This window comes from Punica granatum, chromosome 5 (genome assembly GCF_007655135.1).
Source record: "Punica granatum isolate Tunisia-2019 chromosome 5, ASM765513v2, whole genome shotgun sequence".
Taxonomy (NCBI): Eukaryota; Viridiplantae; Streptophyta; class Magnoliopsida; order Myrtales; family Lythraceae; genus Punica; species Punica granatum.
The window spans coordinates 31,497,632-31,516,851 of NC_045131.1; the positions used below are offsets into that span (position 1 = coordinate 31,497,632).

General features: G+C 37.5%; 3 long non-coding RNA genes across 5 annotated transcripts; 2 read left to right on the top strand and 1 right to left on the bottom strand.

The window, feature by feature from the left end:
- The first annotated feature begins 4,081 nt into the window (after nt 1–4,081).
- LOC116206739 lies at nt 4,082–5,787 on the top strand. Its single transcript, XR_004156782.1, has 3 exons — nt 4,082–4,435; nt 4,541–4,609; nt 5,488–5,787. It is a non-coding gene; the product is annotated as an uncharacterized LOC116206739 (long non-coding RNA).
- A 1,143-nt stretch (nt 5,788–6,930) lies between these two features.
- Nucleotides 6,931–9,548, top strand: LOC116208483. 3 transcript variants are annotated; one of them, XR_004157083.1, is made up of 3 exons: nt 6,931–7,596; nt 7,768–8,895; nt 9,165–9,548. It is a non-coding gene; the product is annotated as an uncharacterized LOC116208483 (long non-coding RNA). The 3 variants fall into 3 exon arrangements; XR_004157082.1 differs by having other exon boundaries at nt 6,974–8,549; nt 8,786–8,895; XR_004157081.1 differs by having other exon boundaries at nt 6,963–8,895.
- Nucleotides 9,549–14,820: 5,272 nt separating this feature from the next.
- LOC116207449 lies at nt 14,821–19,160 on the bottom strand. The gene is made up of 3 exons (XR_004156923.1): nt 16,204–19,160; nt 15,884–15,999; nt 14,821–15,114 (listed from the first exon to the last, which is right to left on the bottom strand). It is a non-coding gene; the product is annotated as an uncharacterized LOC116207449 (long non-coding RNA).
- Between the last annotated feature and the right edge of the window lie 60 nt (nt 19,161–19,220).

Sequence of the window (19,220 nt, forward strand, 5' to 3'; positions counted from 1 at the left end):
TTTCGTCAATGATATTTTTTGTACCGAGCTGAGGAAGCAAGAAAACACATTCAGGGAAAAGGGATACAGGCTTTGAGCAAGGCTAAATTCTAATATAGGATTTTAGGATGTTTTTGGCGATGATCTCTGCCTCTTTCGTCTATCCTATTTATACAATAGAAAACCAAAACCTTCGATAACTTACACTATTTCTTACTTTACATGCATATGGTCCAAATTAAAAGCAGATACATTATTACCCTTTGAATAGAGAAAAGTAAAACAATGAAATAAATAAGGATCTTCCGCTAGCAAGGAATCTTGCAGCTTTACGTCGCTTGTCTTGCTTTATTCACGTATAGTGAATAAAATAAATATAAAGGGCAGTTTTTGACCGGTTTGATGAGTGGATTATAGCTCATAAGGAATATGAGAGTCCTAAAATGGGTCATCTGGTGGGTTTGCAGACCTTGAGACTAAACCTTCCGGACTGCACATAGAGTGAATTTTCTAAACTGGAGCTTACATTTCCGCGAGAGAGTCTGCCTTTTGCAGATTGGCTAGCATCTGTGCTTTCATTTGCAAAAAAATTGAATTTTTTTGTGACATCTAACGAAGGTGTCTTTCATTTATCGATCTATCTTTGAACTGCTTGTGGACATGCTTGATCTTGTTTACAACTTGGTCACCACTTGACCTTAGACTATCTAGTGGGCAAAGCTGGAGTAAAGAAAGGCTCGACTCCAAGCTGTAACATAATCTGCATAATCATATGTTTGAGGAGAATAGGGTTGGGAGAACTTTCATTGGGTGGTTATACGAGTGTTCCAATCGGAATAGAAAGGATTTTCATGATTTTGGCCTTGCAATATAAGATCTTGTTGATATTATTTGTGTCATGTATTTCCATGATGAGAACTAAATCGGTACCTACAAGGATGTATTCATAAAATTCCTTGGTTTTCCCGCCATAAACTGGAAAATTAGAACTTTTGGGATATATATATTTTTCACAATTTCGTAAGATGGAAGATTTTCGAATTTTGTCTCTATGGGACATAGATGAATGGTGGCATTAAATATGAATCATTTCCTATTTTTGACTTTGGGATTAACTAGTTGGGCAAAAGTAGAAGAAGGCCTTTCGCTAGGAGAGGCAGTAGAAGGAGAAGGATAGTGGAAAGGAACAGTTGGAGCTGAAGGAGAATATGAAATTCTTAACGCAGACATGGGTTTAAAAGTAGACAGAGAAATCAACCTAGGAGTCCTATATTAAGGATAAAGTAATGGAGGCGAAGGAAGAGTAGTAATGGTAGAAGGATTGGGTGATTCCCTTGCGTAAGACTCTTTAGTCTTGGGAGATCCTTTCGTCGAAGACGTTTTTCCTGTAGAAATTCTCTTGTAATAAAATCTGGTAAATAATTAGATTTTCCTCTGATAAGTTCAATTTCAAAATCAAAACAAGATAAAATTGCTTGCCATCTTGTAAAAATCTATTTGTGAACTAAATTTTGAACATCCTTTTGCAATAGTCCTCTCGCACTTTTACGATCAATCCTTAATAAAAACATTTTATTATATAAGTCATCTTCAAATTTTAAAATACATAAAACAATTGATAAAATCTCTTTCTTAATTGTAGAATAATTTTCTTGTAGCCCTATCCATATCTCGTATTAAAACCTTACAATCAATTCCTTGTCAGGCTGTTGTTTTAAAATTCATCTGTATCCTATGTCTGACGCATCTGTTTCTATAATGAGACTAGCCTGAGGATGATGTAGTCCTAAGCATGGCAAATGATGTACCTTTTCTTTAACGATTTGTATGGCCTTAGTCATTTTTTCGTTCCGTGTAGGTGGGTTTTTTCTTAGTCTTTGAAATAAAGGTTTGCAAATTATTCATAAGTTTGGAATAAAATCTAAAACATAATTTAAGCATCCTAAAAATCTTTGATGTTGATTTTTATCTTTAATTTTGTTAGAAAGTTTGCTTGAAGACACCATAAATCCGTTTTTCTTAATGATACAGAAGAGTGCATGAAGATGTTAAAAATGCTGATCAATATCTTTTGAAAACACTAAAACATCATCTATATAAATTATGGTAACTTCCATGTATGGATTAAAAATATCATTCATTATGTTTTGAAATTCCGAAGGGGCATTTTTGAATCCAAAAGGTATTACTTTCCCTTCGTAGTGTCCAAAGGGTACTATGGAGGTTGTCTTATATCTATCATTTTCGCGAATTTGCACTTGCCAAAAGCCTGATTTCGTATCGAACTTATAAAAAGTTTTGCATCATATAGTCTTTTTAATAAATCTCTCTCATTAGGTATGGATATCGTATCCAATTTAATACCTTATTTAATGGTTTGTAATTTATCACTAATTTTGAAGCTCCTATTTCAATTTTCCCTAAAATGCAGCTCAACTCTATGGAGATTTACTTTTTCGTATTAATCCCTTTTTTTATTAATCGTCAATTTCTTTCATGCAGAGTTTAGTAATTCTTCATTCATCTGACTATGTCTAGATTTCGTAGGAATATCTCTTTCGTTAAAATCTTTTTCATAAGGTAAAAAAACTATATGATACTTACGTCACCAAAAGGCATTTGGTATGGTAGGGCTTATCTCTTTTTCAAATTTTTCTTGCAAAATTTTTACTTTATCCTGTAAGCTGGTGTTCTATTATTTTTTCCCCTAATTCCTCATTCAGATAATTTAAATGATTTTCTTTTGCTGTAATTAGATTTATCGTTTAAAAAATTGAGCTATTTTGTAAGGTCAAAATATCTTTTTCTTTAACAGGATCTACAAATTCAAAACAAAGAGTTTTCGCTGAAATATTAGTACTGATTCTTTTAGGCATTGCTTGAAAATGGTATAATCGCGTTAAAAATGACGTTCCTAAAATTATTCCCATAGAAATGTCCTTGACTAATATAAAAGTTGTTTTAAAACAATATTTGTCCTTATAAATATGAGCTTTCGAGATTTTGTAATTAAACCTTGATCCATTATCACCATGAAGCCTTTCAATAATTATTTCATAATATTTTATAGGTACTATCCCTTCTTGTAGACAATTCATATCCGCTCCAATATCTAGTAAGGCTATGGTGTCTAACTTAAAGTCTCCATATATTATTACCTTTACTCTTACGTGTCATTTTTGTATGGGTATTGTAGAAATTACATATAGGAATTGGCCTTGAGACTTACGAGTTGCGTCTTGTGCTTCCTTCACATTTTCTTGGTCTTTACTTTGAAAATCTTTTGAAACTCCTTCGAAAGTGGTAAGAAGATTTTTTATTTTAAAAATTTCATGCCTTAATTCTCTAATTTGTCTTGTAATTTCATTTATCTCTTTTTGTAAATCTTGAATTGTAGCGTGTTTACTTTCAGGTTAAATGTGTCAAATATATTTTTAAGGCTGTACATAACTATCTCCTTTTCTGATTTATCTTCATCCTTTTCTAAAAGCATTTTTCTAAATTTCATTAATGCTTCTAATCTCTCTCTTGGACTTTTTGTGAATTGCGAAGGTCTTGATTAGATTCCATCGTTGGCGTGAAAAATTCAGTTTCAGCGGAATGAAAAGAATTTACTACTGGTATCTGAACCAACGCTAGATCTTCAGTGAGAGAGTTTTTTGAATAATGCAGACATATTAATTTCTTTCCTCAAAATCTTGTGTTTATTGAAGAGAGTAAGTTTAATTTTAAGTGCCTTTGGGTGCTTCATGATCGTCACTGACCAATGGTTTCACTGCCTGTCCCTAGGATTTACTGCCTGGGACCACAACTATCCAGCGAAACACTTTCAAAGCACTTAAATTTATCATCATCATTAGGGCCGGCAATATTTGACACGACACGATAATACGACACGGAGTTAAACGGGTATGGAGTTTGACATTTTTTGATATTCGATTTAAACGGGTTCAACTCGTTTATACACGATTAATAATCATGTCTAAACGGGTTGAACCTGTATAACCCGTTTATACACGATTAAACCTGTTTATTTAGACGTGTTTAATCGTGTTATTTAATCGTGTAACCCGTTAACCCGTTTATACACGACTAAACTATCCTTACACTAGTAACCCTAATTTCGAAATTACCTCCTTCCATCCAGACTCTAGTTCCATCGATCGTTCTGTTCCAGTGTCCTGCTTCGCCTTCACAGACCTGATTTCCTTCCTGCAAGCATAGTTCCACCCGATTTCCTTCGAAATCGAAGACAGACCTTATTTCTTGAATTCTTCCAGATCCAGCCTCCATCTGAGTCGAAGACACCTTCGACCGTCCGCTCAGACGACAGTACCTAGACGACGAAGGCAACCTTCCGCTGTTCGGTCGACAACACCCAGGGTCCCAGACGAAGGCGACCTCACTGCGCCTCCTCGATCTCGGGTCGACCCCGCGACCTCCCTCTCTGAAGCAAGTTCGATATCACCGTCCTTTGCATTTCTTCTCTAGCAATCGATCATCATCAACGCCGTTCCCTGGACTTGGAGATCTCAGCAACTCGTTACTTGTCAATGTGCAGGTCTTGTGCTTAAGATTCCACCTCGAGAGGCCCTTGAAAGTTTGAAGTTCATCTTTCCCCCCCGTCAAGGTATCATCTTTCTTGGTTTTTCATGTGTTGGCCCTTGATCTTGATGTGAAGTCTCGTTTGTTCGATTGCCTATTAACTACTCAAAAACTGTAGAAAGTGATCTTGATGTTAAGAAGTAGACGATGACTTATGAGCAATGGCAGCTCGTTCAATCTCGAATCATCTTTGGAATTTCCTCTAGTTGATTCTGTAGCCAACTCTGTTTCCCTGTATTCAACCGATTTTTCGTACGTGTAGTTGGAAGACTCTGCTCTGCAGGAAGCAGGAACCTTTCTCCTTTCCTTAAAAATCGTATTCTGCTTCTCTACGATTTTTCATGATTCACATATCTGTTGCGTTAGAAATCGATCTCTTGCTTAGCAGGCACTTTCCAGGGAAAACTTGTGATGTTTCTAGAGTTTGGGGGAACTCATTTAATGACCATGGCCATGGTAATGGCAAAAGCTTTCCAAGGAAAACTTGTGATGTGCTTTGTGTTTTCTGAATTTTCCGGAATTAGCTCAGTTTTTCAGCTATTACTTGAACACTAGAAGGATTGTACGTTTCACTTGGAAGGATTTTTTTTTTCTGGTCAGCTGCTTCTCTGTTCTGATTTCTGAATCTGATCATGGATTGTATGACTTGTCTTAAGATGAATTTGGCTTCTGGACTGTTTTCATGCGGGTGGAACTGTCCATGTAGTCATTATAAAATACTCAAAGTCAGAATATTACAGCTTTGATGAGTTGAGAGGCATTCAGATAAAATGGGTCCTTTAATAGGAGAATATGAGGAAGGAGACAAATATAGAGAGGTTATTTTTGGAACAACGATATCATTGGTGTTGAATTTTATCTTTTTACTTCAGAACTCATGGCCCTGAATGTTGTTCTTTCCAGAAATAGATATTCAAGATTCCCTGAATTTAGAAGTGCCGATGGAGTCATGTTCATGAGCACCCTACTGTTCCTCAGTTCCTGACATCACCAGATGGTGAGGTCTTGGTTGAACACTTGACAGTACCATTACCAACGGCAAATGCCCAAAACTATAAGCTTGGTGCTTTTATGGCTTGGCTCACGAATTTGACTGACATCGGAATATTATAGCTGAGCCAAATGTAAAATACTTATTCTAAATTTTGATGTTCTTGTTTGCCAAGGAAATGCCTCTTCATCATAATGTCCATTTTTCTCTCATTTCTAGAATTCAAATAAGTGAAGCTAAGTGTTCTGCGTCTTGTTATAGCTGCAATCGTGTCTGGATAAACATGACCGGGTAAACGTGTCTGGATAAATGGGTCGTGTAAGCGTGTCCGGATAAACGGGTTGATCGGATAAACATGTCGTGTTAACATGTCCGGGTACCAGTTATAATCGTGTCGTGTATACGTGTACCTATTATGACACATTTCCATAAACGAGTTTAAACGTGTCGTGTACGGGTTGACACGGATATAACCGTATCATGTACAAACCTGACCCGTTTAATAATCATGTCGTGTACGGGTTATGACTTCGAGGAAACGAACCCGTTTAGACACGACACGTATAAACACGACACGATACTAATTGCCACCCCTAATCATCATCATCATCATCATCATCATTGCTGCTATTACTATTACTACTTCTTGTTGTAGTAGTAATAGTAATATAGGAGGAGGAGGAGAAGGAGGAGGAAACTTGTGAATTTATTCAAAACTAGAGCACTATATAACCTCAACTCAGGTATTACTAACTATTAAAAGGAGGATGGTAACTTGAAAGGGAGAGAGCAAGCCATAGAGGATGACACCACGCACCACTATATTAGGGGAGGTCACCTTAGGTCTACGCTTATAGATTTGTCAACATCTCTATTTGCAATCACAACTACTACTACACTTTGCGACATTATTCTTGCATCAAGGATCCCGACCGACCTCACAAGCATGTCTATCAAGCTGAAATCACCTATATTTTTCTATTTCATTGCTCGCAAACCCAACGCAAACCACTATTACCCCTACAAAGATTGCCTATAGCATAAATGCTCGCCCCGTTCATTCTCTCTAGTAGGTTCACGATTTTCCTTTTATTATTTTAATTTATTTTGTTTTTGAAATTATAAAAAGATCTTTTTATTGTAAAAAATGCCATTTTTATGAAAAATTGAGCGGTAAAATTATAAGAAACAAAGTATTTAATATTAGAAAAAATGAACTAAGAAAAGAATTAGGAAAAAAAGTAATTAAAAAAGGTTAGGTATCAAAATTAGAATTCTGTCTAATAAAAAAATTGATAAAAGGATAAATGTATTATTTGAAAACAAATCAAAGAAAATAATTGAAACAGAACAACATTATAGTAGCACATTGTTTCTGGTCCATGCCATAGAAGTGGCGAGTGGGTGGATTTTTCCACCCGCAACCAGCATACGATTTGTTTTTTAATTTATATATTATTAAGAGTTAAATGTACTTTGTCCGACTTGGGTTTGTCCCTGGCTTATGAAATTTGGGGTTGCTCTAATAGGCATAGGCATTCGCCTTTCGAGTTTTTGCAATCGTTCTTTATCCCCGACAGTCTGCTGCTCTTCGCCGACCACCAGCATCACTGCGAAACTCCGTGACTGCTCAGCGACCGTCCGCCTTCTCTGCTCGTCTGCCGCAGTTCACGCTTCTCTACCCGTCCGTCATCCAGCCTTCTTCATCTGATGATTTTCTGATTCTTAACTATTGAGTGCCATTGATTTTCCATTGTTGCATCTGATGGTCCAATCGGTTCAATTGAGTGTGTGGGCGTTCTGGGCAGCTTGAAGTAATCATCATCCTCGTCGTCTCTGTGCAATTTACTGTCCAAAAATTGCTGGTTTGGACGGCGTTCTGGGGATGGCGGGGGAGTCGTTTCAGGGGAGACGGAGTTGCCGACAGCGGCCGCCCCTTCCCAGAGGTCTTTGCCGCCAGTGTCTCCCCTTTTATTTCGAATCAACAGAGATCTTAGATTGAGATCTCCATCGATTCAAGGGTAAAGATTTTTCGTATTCTAATGGCATTGCTCTTCATTTTCCCATTTTAATACACATTTATTTTTTCTTTAAGTTTTTTCTGGGTATTTTTCTCCCATCATCACAATCCAAAGCTACGAATCGCCATACGCTACTGTCCAAAGATTTTTCTGGTTTTCTTGATTTTGCAGAGTTGCAGCTATAGTCCATTGCTTTAGCTCCATTTCCAGAAACGAAAGAGAGAGAGTTTTGCAGGAGAAAGTTTCAAAAGCAAAAATGACTTTTCCATAGTGAGGGTATCACTTTTTTTTATATACATGGACTGGCAACCACGTAAAAATTAATTATTAGATGATCTCGGAACATACTAGTGGAAAGAGTGATCACTGGATACGATTCTACATTTTACCTCATCTTTTGGTGGGATTCGACATTGTCCCGGATATTTTCTACTTCTTTTTTTTTTCTAAGAAAAAAATTGAAAAGAAATCTCAAAAATCATGTAGTCATTATGTAGGAGATCGAGAGGTATTTAGTGATAATGGGTATTTTGGTAGTTTGTGTAATTTGAACTTCGTAAAAATTTGATTAGTATAAACCGATGGATTTATTTTTGATTTTAGGGGATAATGATCCTCAACATCATCATCACATTCTGCTGGAATGGATCCTGGTTTTAGATCTCCATTGAATGATCCTTCTTTAGGAATGGATTGGCAGAACATTCCTAGGAATGCTTGGCCGGATTCTGTTTCAGGATATAGACAATATGATGAGCAGAATTCTGGGTACAAGATCAGATCCAGTATGCCATATGAACCTGTAGCATGTTGATATGTTGGGGAACTGTAGCATGTTGTATTGGTATTCCTGTGAAATGTTCCAGAAATAAAGGAAATAATGAAGTGATGGGGGCCATATAACAGCTTGGAGATGCCAAAGATGTAATGGAAGCCGTTCGAAACATTGATGGGTAAAGATTTTTCGTATTCTGATGGCATTGCTCCCATTCTAATACACATTTATTTTTTCTTTAAGTTTTTTCTGGGCTTTTTTCTCCCATCTTCACAATCCAAAGCTACGAATTGCCATACGCTACTGTCCAAAGATTTTGCCGGTTTTCTTGAATTCCCGTATGCCTACATTGAATAAGATCTAATCCTGATAGTTCTTCAAGTAAATTATTATGAATTTCTTTGGGCACTATAGTTTAGTAGATATCTCTGGAAAAGAAGAAACATGGCTGTTTACAATAGAGTCAGGGCACTCTGCAGCAACTCAGAGAGGAAGTTCTTTTTTTTCTCCAATGAACACCACAAGTAAGTGCTTACTCTATTCTGAAGTCTTTGTTTCTGGTCATTTTTGTATACGGTCGTTGCATTTGTTTGAAAGAATTGTTGCCTCAGCTAAAGCTAGAAACTGAAGTCTTTTTTGCTTTGTATAAGAATGTCTCTTGTTTTTTGTGCTATTAAGTGAACCTAGGACGAAGTCATTATTATACAGTTTTGTCTATTGTATAACTGTCGTGTTAATGGATTACATTGAGCTTTAATGAGGAGATGGCTGTTGTGCTGTGTTATATTGGAAGGATGAGCTGATGGGAGGAGCAAACACCAAGGTTGGGTGTTAAGGTTAGAGGAACAGTGCAAAAGGCCATTCCAAGGGGGTTTTCATTCCCACAGGATAAGCTGGAGAACTAATGACACATAATCTGTAATTTTCAATTCAGTTGATGAATTTGCCGAGTCCGTTGGGTCTTCTGAGATTGAGTTGCCTATGTAATATAGTATAGAGTTGGATAGAGACAAATGTTTAGTAGAGCAGAAGAGGAGCTATTGGCAAAGAAACCTTCAAGAGATAAAGTTTGGCTAGAATGGTCAAGGACCTTGTATGAGGATTAACATACTAGAATCTATCGTGCTCCATTGTCTTACTTGAAAATAATATTCAGTGTTTTACCTTTTCTTTTCTATTGCAATTGCATACTGCTTAACGTACAGAAAATCTTACACTACCCATTGCAGGAAATAATTGACTGACCCACTGTCCCCGATATGAGCCCTGTATCCGAGCAACAATTCCTCCATTTTGTACTTAATTCACATGTAGTTGACCTAAACTTGGCAGTGCAAATGTTATTTTTGTAGCTGTTAAGTGATCGTGCTAAATGCTTATGTCGTGTTACGTGACATAGTATGAAAATCACCGTTTTACTAATCTTTAGTTACAAGCCAAATACCTTAACAGGTTACAACGAAGATCACTTACTTTTAGCATTTCTTTTTGGTACCTTTGCATAAGTTCTAGCAGCTTAGAAGCAAACCCAAGCTTGGATTCACTGTCCTGGGCTTTGGACTTCTATGTTGAAGGAAGAATCGGGAAGGCATTGGCCATCTTATAGTTTTTGGACGTAGGGGAAGAAGGCACTAGTGAAGGATCGGTGCCCTAATTCATCCGACTGCTGAGCCACTTTGTATGCTGAACCACTTTAGTTTTTAATGGAATTTACAGATTGTTTTGTGTGTATGGCTCTTATTTGTCAATATAAATCAATTGGAGACATGTAAATATTGCTTCGTTATGCCAGACTTAATATGTACGTACTGAATGCATGTATAAGAATGAAGTCTGCATTGTTCAGTGAAAGTAGCTATCGGGTGACGCACATTCTTCTGCTTGTAAGCATTACTAGTCAATGGGGATGAGCAATATCATGACATTGCAAGCTATAACACAACCTTCTCACATGATCCGATTTGTGAGATTGCAAGCAATATCAAAGTCCGGCAATAATTTGGTCAAATGAGCTCACATGCCACTAACATGACCCTTCTCCATCTTACTATGCCATTTTCTGTCAACATTTTGTTTGGCAAAAGAATTAGAATTAACAGGTTATAAGTCAAAATCAAGAAAATAAGCCAGTATTACCACCATTCAAAATGAGTTTAGATTTGCAAGATAGATCAATATTTACATCAGTCATCCACCATTTACATCATTCATTCTTCACAGCAATAAAATGCGGTCATTCATCCATCCAACAACAAAAAAAAAAAGCTAGAAACCGTATATGCTTAATCTATGGGAAAAAACACAAAACAAATTATGTCCAGAGCTAAATCAGTATGTTCCAGAATAAAACAAAAGAAAAATAACTTCGTTCTCCAAATTCACTTTGGGTAATAACCCCGCTACTAAAGACTGTGAAGCCATCCAATTTCTTCGTACATCCAATTTCTTCCTTGCATGTGCTGCCGGCTCCGATTCATTTACTGCAGCGGGGTTAATTCAACTTTTCTCTTACTTGTAGGTTTGGCAACAAATTCTTGTGTTCCCTGAAAAATAAAAAATAATTATAAGCAAGGGACAGATCAAATTTAGGCAAGCAAAATTAAAAGTTAAACCAACCATTTTTTTCTTCTTTGTATGGTCACGAAGTGATGCAAGGATGTCCAAGCCTAGTTCAATTATCTGATTATGCTTCAATGAGGGACATGTCCTCAAATTGTGCTTCTTCTACTTACAGACACTGCAGGCAAGGTTTTCAGAATCGCGATTCTACCTAAAATCGGTCGAGGGTCGTAGAATCGTAAATCGTAGAATCGTATCGTGAATCGTAAGATTCTATCTATAATTAAAAAAAATAACATATATATATATATATATATGTATTATACTTTTCTGTGCCAAAAAAATCAAAGAACATATCTGTGTATGCTCAAAAACTAAAGGAAACAAGAGAAGCATCAGCATCGCCTTAAAGATTCAAGAAACATACAGTTCGGTCTGGCTATGAATAGTTTCTTACTGACGGAGCTTCTCATTGAAAGAGCCCCCTAAATCGGGGAGTTTTCAAGTCCTTTATAGGGTCATACATGTACAAGGAACACAAATATCAACTCTACATAAAAACACCGAAACGCTTAACTTAGAAACACTGACTGAGGAGACACAAAGCTCGACACTACACAGAGAACTCAATGCCAGAGATCCAACTTGGGGAAGTAAAACCCATTCAATTTTCGGAGAACGAACTCACGAAGACAACCCTTTTGTGTGCATATCCTAACCACCAATCCCGAGTCCTGAGCTAATTACTAAGCCAAATAGTTGCTGTCTTGAATCATTTTCATTTCCATATCCCCACCCCATCAATTTGCTATCTTAAGCTTATGCTAACATAAACTAGCTGAACAACAACAACAGCTGCAACAAGAATAGGAACACCGAAGAAATTATTTTGAACCAACTCCAGGAACGACCAGACATAACAGGACCTTAACCATTTATAACAGGACCACTGAAACAACGTTGAGCTAACATTCAATTCAGTTTACATCGAAGGAATCGAAGCACAACGCGATCAGATGTTCGATTCAAGGTACCTGGAGTCTGGAGCTGGACACTCGACAGGTCAGTTAAACGTCGGGCAGAGCAAAGCGGAGCTCTGAGCTGTGTTGCTCGTGAGGTCGAAGCTGCGGCGGAAATGGCGGAAGTCGGAAGAAATGGCGGTCGGAACTCCGGAAGAAATGGAGGTCGGAAGTCGAAACTGCCGAAGAAAAGTCGGAACTCAGAACTCAGAGCTCGGAACTTGTCGAATTCAGATTTACGGAGCAGCCAGAGCTTCAAGCTCGCCGGAGTCGGAGAATCTGAAGAAATTGCTGATGCTTGGTGGAGAGTCGAAGGTCCGGTCCGGTGGATTAGGGCATAGAAATTTCGGGAGGTGCAGGCGTCAAGACTGTTAGGACTCGGGAGAAAGGAGCAGCGCTGAAGAAGAAAGGGAAAGGAGGGGAGAAGAGAGGGGAAAAAAAAAGTTGTCGCCTGTCGGGCTCAAGGCCAATGGGTTGGGCTTCGGCTCACTCTAGCCTGGCCTTCGCCCAAGGGCCCGAATCGGGCCTGTCATTCGCCCGAGTCTGAGCCGAATCCGGAATCGCAGAATCGGTCCGATTCCGTGATTCAGCGATTCACGGCCCGATTTAGAGGCGATTCTGGAATTTCCGATTCAGCCCATTGTATCGGAATCGCACGACCCCCCTAGAATCGTAGAATCGTACGATTCTACGATTCGAATCATGATTCTAAGAACCATGACTGCAGGTCATGATAATCCCCTTTCTCTCTATCTTTCCAATATTCACAATGGACTTACCCTTAACAAGGGACTTAGCTGTATCTATTACCTTCTTGCTTCCCAAGTTAATTTCATCAGGTTGCTTTCTTCTATTATTCTTCTTGGGCCTACCAGGTAACTTCTCATGTTCTGGAGGGAGCAAATGTCGCATCTCAGAGTCTGGCCAACTGTCAGATTCATCAAGAGTATTTATAAGATGATTGTAGATCCTCAAGTAGGTTTCTTTGTGATAACACTCATCGACATAGGCTTCAAGCTCTTCTCCCATGTAAAAAATGGCTGCAATTAAAGGTGCACAAGGAATACCATTAAGTTGCCATCTTCTACAAGAACATGTTCGCATCCTCAAACTGACATTCAGCCTATCACCATAAGAATCCTCAGCCTCAAACTTGGCATCTCCGTTCCAATGAACAATGAAGCATTTGATTTCTTCTTGAGATTCTCCAAAAATTTCTGAATAGTTGGACAAATCTCTCCTGAATACTTCTTAATTTGGTCCATCCTAACATGAATTCTCTTCATCAATATTAGTCTCACAGTCTCTAACATGTCAAGTATTGGTAGACCTTTTACACCAAGAATCATGGCATTGAAACATTCGCACATGTTATTTAACAATACATCACATTTTAATTGAGTGCCAAAGTATGAACTAGACCAATTTGCAGCTGGTCTTTTAGCAAACCACGAGAAGGAAGCTTTGCAGCCATCGAGAAAACCTTTCTTTAGAGCTGCCCAACACACGTAAAATCGCTTAAACTTCATTTCATCCCCTACAATTTTGGTATTGATTCTCACAGTTGTCTCGGGATCTTGTCTTTTGATCTCTGCTGCATACCTCCATAGAAGACCATATTGTTGGGCATCTGAACCGATCCCCATATCTCTGACTTTATTTTTAGCCCGGTAAATTTGATACTGCTAAATGATAGCCTGTATTCTTTTTTCATCACCACCATCATTGAATTTATCTTCCAATCAGGATAAGTTTTTATCCTGTCATGATACTTGTTGCCTAGCCATGTAGAGTTTGCAACAGTCACCTTATGCTTTCTGTAGCATTTATGGACTCTTTGTAGAGTCTTAATCATCATTGTGTCATCATTTGGAAGCTTAGAGGCATATAACTTCTAAGAACAAGTCTTAGTTTTGGACTTAGCTTGTACCTTAAACTTGTCATTCTTAGTGAACTTGATGTCCCTTCCGTGCACCCTAGAGTATTGTTTGATAGCAGCCCTCAGTATGTTAGTATCTGTGAAGCACAACCCTACTTCAAATTCTGGATCATCCATGTTCAGCTTTGGATTAAACACTTTGTATCCATCATAAGTCACTTCTGTATTATCTTGGTTGATCTTCTCATAAACTGCATGGCATATTTCCCCTTCATTTGTTTCTCAATTGATTGACTATACAACCCAACCCATTCTACCTCAAAGTCTATGTTGTTCATAAAGTCCACGTCATCTGTCTGATCCTGATCACTATCAACCAGCTCTTCAGAGTGCTCTATATCATCTCCAATGGAAGCTTCATCATCCTCCCCACTATCATTGTTGTCTAAAACAACATCCTCAATATCCATAGTCACATTTCCAAAAGGGCTCTTCATGTAAATCAGAAACATCAACTCCCATATTAATTTGAAGTTTTTACTTAAAATGGCTCATGGTTTGTCCATTTTGTCAAATCTATCCTAGGTTTTTTTTGTCAAATCTATCATATGGTTTACTTTTTGCATCAAATCTATCCCGGCGTTATCTTTTCTGTCAACATCTAACGGCCGTGCTGATGTGGCACGTGGAGAGATAGTGGGTCACACTTGCCACGTAGGCGTCACGTCAGCATGGCCGTTAGATGTCGACGGAAAAGATAACGCCGTGATAGATTTGATACAAAAAATAAACCATGTGATAGATTTGACAAAAAAAAAAGCATAGGATAGATTTGACAAAATGGGCAAACCATGGGCCATTTTAAGTAAATACTCCTATTAATTTCTTCAGCATCAGTAGGTTCAGATAACTCAAAAAAATTAGCATGACAACTCTTCAAATCATATGCATCCTCACTAACATTACTATTTATCTTTTGATGCTCAATAAAAATCTCAACAATCCTCTTTGGATCAGCAAAGTAAGGCAATTTCATTACATCATGGTCATGTTGCATAAGTTGTAAAGTATTGTAATTATTTGTCCCTTCCCTACTGAAGTAAAAAGCAGTAAATTCTGTTACTCCAATTTTTTCGACCATATAATCAATTTATATCATAGACATCTCATCACCATCACAGTAGTCAAAGTAATTGACATTTCCCCCAACATAGCACATAGAGTAGCCAATGTTATAAAACCAACCAGAATGATGCATCTTGATGCTGAAGTAGTCATTGTTATCCCTTGCAAAAATTCATAAAAGTGTTAGTTCAATATATGGAAATAACTAAGAAAAATCAAATGAAAACAATGACAAAGTAAGGAATTAAATAAAAATAATTTTAAAAGAACATATTAGTTAGTGTTTTTCTTCTTTTCCATATAATAATAGAGGTACAACAGTAACAAAGTAAGGAATTAAATAAAAACATGAGAGAGTCCCCCATACAACAACCAAAACAAATGCATATAATAAAGTTGGTCCAAACAATTGTTCAGTAAGTGTCTTTCTCCTTTTCCATATTATAATAGAGGTGCATGGCAATAAAAAAATAAAAAAAACCTGCGCATTGTCTTTTTTAATGACCATAGCAAGTAATAAAAAAACAACACAACCTCTTTTTCTACTCTGTTTTAGAAGCTTGTAGGACCACAAACTTTGATTTTCTTTTTGATATAACGAGGATGCATATTCTCTCTCAGTCTTGTATTCCATTCCACAAAAAAGAGAAGCTTCAAGAAGATTAAAGTGACAATATTCTGGAGTTGAATTTTCATGGTTTCCCTCTCTCGACTTCCAACCCATCGCAAGGTGCCGATTGAGGGGAGGTGTGTGCCTACAAAGACTATCGAAGAAGAACTACAATAATTGATTAACTATTATAATTTCATATAAGATTGAGCAAAATTACTTTTCATGTGGTACCATTCTTTTTGTTTTTGTTTTCGGATAGACGGCGAAAACATTATTGATGCATCAAATTCATTTATTGAAAGACGAAATTCATTCACCTTTGTCGAGGACAGTTGTCGGCGTGTAGCTATAAGGAGTCACTTGGCGAGTGGCTTGTAGGAAGTCGCCAAGAGTGTAGGTGTTACTGGGTTTGTCTGAGACAACGAGCGTATGTCTGCAGGGATAGTAGGGGTATGGGAATTCAAGAAAACCAGCAAATTGCATAAAGACAACGAGGATGATGATTACTTCAAGCTGGCCACAACGCCCATACACTAAATTGAACCTATTGGACCATCAAATGCAACAATGGAAAATCAATGGCACTCAATAGTTAGGAATTGGAAAATCATCAGATGAAGAAGGCTAGATGACGAACGGGTAGAGAAGGGTGAACCGTGGCAGATGAGCAGAGAAGGCAGACGGTCGTCGGATTCACTTGAACGGACAGTCGCCGAGCAATCACGGAGTCTTCGTATTGGTGCTGGTGATCGGGGAAGAGATGCAGAGAGTCGAGGATGACAAACTATCAGAGGTGCCTAATTTTGCAAAAATCCAATTCTCTCAGTAGCAGCCAAAGACGAAACTCTTCAAGCACAAGAAAGCTGACAAAATAACGCAATAGAACCACTCCAACCCCCAAATCCCAATTTTGCAAAAACCCAATTTTTGATTAATTATTTCTCAGTGACAATTTTGCCCTCTTCAAATTGACATGTGACTAGCATGTGACTTCTTTTGGCCGGAATTTTGACCGGAATTTGGTCCGGGAATCACATTGCTTACTTTCAGATTAAGTGAGGGGGCACTCTGCCAAATTTCATAGGTCAGGAGGCAAATCTAATTTCACCTCATAGGTCGGGAGGCAAAGTGCATTTAATTCTATTATTAATATCTTCATTTTACCTACTTGAATTGATCATCGGTTTAGGCGAGTCGGTGGGTTCCCATCTGCAGGTGCCATCCACTTTTTTTTTTAAAAAAAATTGATTTTTTAGTTTCTTTATTTTATTATAAAATATCTACATAATTTGATAACTAATTGAAGTATACTCTTTTCATTTATGCCCTTAGAAGACATTGGATACATGAGAATCTATATGGATTCTCAAAAAAGTTGATCTTTTAAAGTTCCCTAGGGCATAGAATTCCCATATTTGATTCGGCCATTCATGGCAATCCACATTCCCACTGCACATTCTCACTCAACTGGTAATGTAGATTATCGCTAAGGGGTAGAAATGTTAATTCACACCTTGGAATTAAACATCTCGCACCTTAGTATTATAATAAAATAAGGATAATAAAAGGTTCCTAGTAATATTAACTGAGATACCAAATGTGATAATGTGGATAACTGGTAATCTAATTGGTAGGAATCTATCTTGAACCAATGTGGATTACTAGTAATCCCATTACCACAGTACCATAAATGCCACCTTAGAAATAATCTCATTATTTTTGGTCCATGCCATCGAAGTGGCATGTGGGTGGGTTTTCCCCATCCGCAGTCACCATACACTTTTTAAATTAATATATAATCAATTTCTTCGTTTTAGTGTAAAATACTTATTTGAATTGATCACCAATTTAAATTAGTCAGTAGGTTTTCACTCGCAAGTGCCATCCACTTATTCTAAAACTAATTGATTTTTTTTTAATTTCTTCATTTTAGTATAAAATACCTACTAGAATGGATAACCAATTTAAGCATGCTCTTTTCATTTATGCCCTTTTTGCGTCCTATTTTTTTTGGGTAAAATGTAAGAATGCATTACTAGCATATAATTCAGACTAATTTTTGCTTATGCTATTTTGCCATGACTAAAGATACTTATAACAAATTTCGAACTCTATACTATCAGTAAGGTTCGTTGCTCCAAATTGGCGGATTTACTTGAACCCTATTATATTGCGACATGCTTTTATAATTGCAAATAATGAAAATTCAGAATAAAAGTTAGTAGGTAAAAATGTTAGTTTAAGATCGTATGATATTCTAGTTAGTATGATCTTTACTAAGTTTGCTCCCATCGAACGAAGGAGCTAGTAGGTTGGGTTTGGAATCCTCTCTCCCTTTTATTAAGGTAAAAAATTAACATTTTTAATAATTTTATTTTCAAATATAAATTTAAATAATTTTTTTTGTGACATTATAAATTCTAATTCTTCGACCTCGCCCACCCACTACCGTCGCCCCCGTCATCATTTTCACCATGTCCTCCGTTGCCTCTTGCCTCAAAGCACACGGAGACATACAACCTCTTGGATGTTTTCCTAATAAAAGATATTGCATCGAGTGAAGAGATAAGGGAGCAAATTGAGCTGTGACAGAGGAAATTGAGGAGGGACCGCTTGTACATAGGCAAGCATGACATGGCCCTGAGAGTTTAGATCTTCGGTTTCCTTGAGGAGTTCAAGAATGGATGAGTCCCCAATCCCATTCAGCTGAGGGTGTTCTTTATGGAGAAATTGAAAATTCTAGATGCTAAGAGCTGTAGGGTTGATATCGAGTTTCTAGAGGAGCAAGTACCTTGAGCCTGCGGTCTTCGTGCTTAATGGGCTTATTGCTCTCATTAAAAGATAATGCAGGTTCCTACTTTATAGGTTTGAGGCAGAGGATGATGAAGTTGAGCATGGGATTTCAAAGAACCTCAGAAGAACAACAGTCGGACACTCAGAGGATCACCAAGACCTTCATCGCAATCCCAGAAGGCTTATGCTGCCCAATTTCACTGGAACTTATGCGGACCCGTATTACATCCATGGGGCAGACATATGATCGGAGTTCAATCTCGAGTTGTGTGTAAGGAGGCTATGTTACCTGTCCGAAAATAGGGTAAATGCTGGCTCACTCAAAGCTTGGTACAAAACCGGGCTCTGAAAAATTTGATCAATCAGTGGTGCTGTGCTCATGGAACCCATATGAGCCACTTGATGCCGTTGATTTCTGATCTGCTCATGGCTTCAATCGAAGCCACAAAGGACTCGATCGAGTGGGCTCCGTAGAAATTCACAGGAGGCGACTATGGAGGCTGCCACTGCTTCCTCCACTGACAAATATATGATCATCATTTGTTTAATGTTTTCCTTATTTTTCAATTTCGTTTGTTTTGTTATTTTATGACGTGGCTCATCGCATCATAAAATAAATTTGCCAAGTGACATCCGTTAACGTCCACATGACGAAAATTTAGACAGATACAATGGAGGAAAAAAAAAATTTAGCTAAAAAATGGTTAAAGCTGACCTAAATGTCAAAGTTGGTGTTTTTTCAGTTTATAATGGCCCTTATTATTATTAGGGTTAATTAGATAATAATTTTAAGTTTGTTAAAAAAACTTAAATAAAAAAAGGAAAAACCATATTAGGAAGAAGAAACCAGGAGAGGATGGT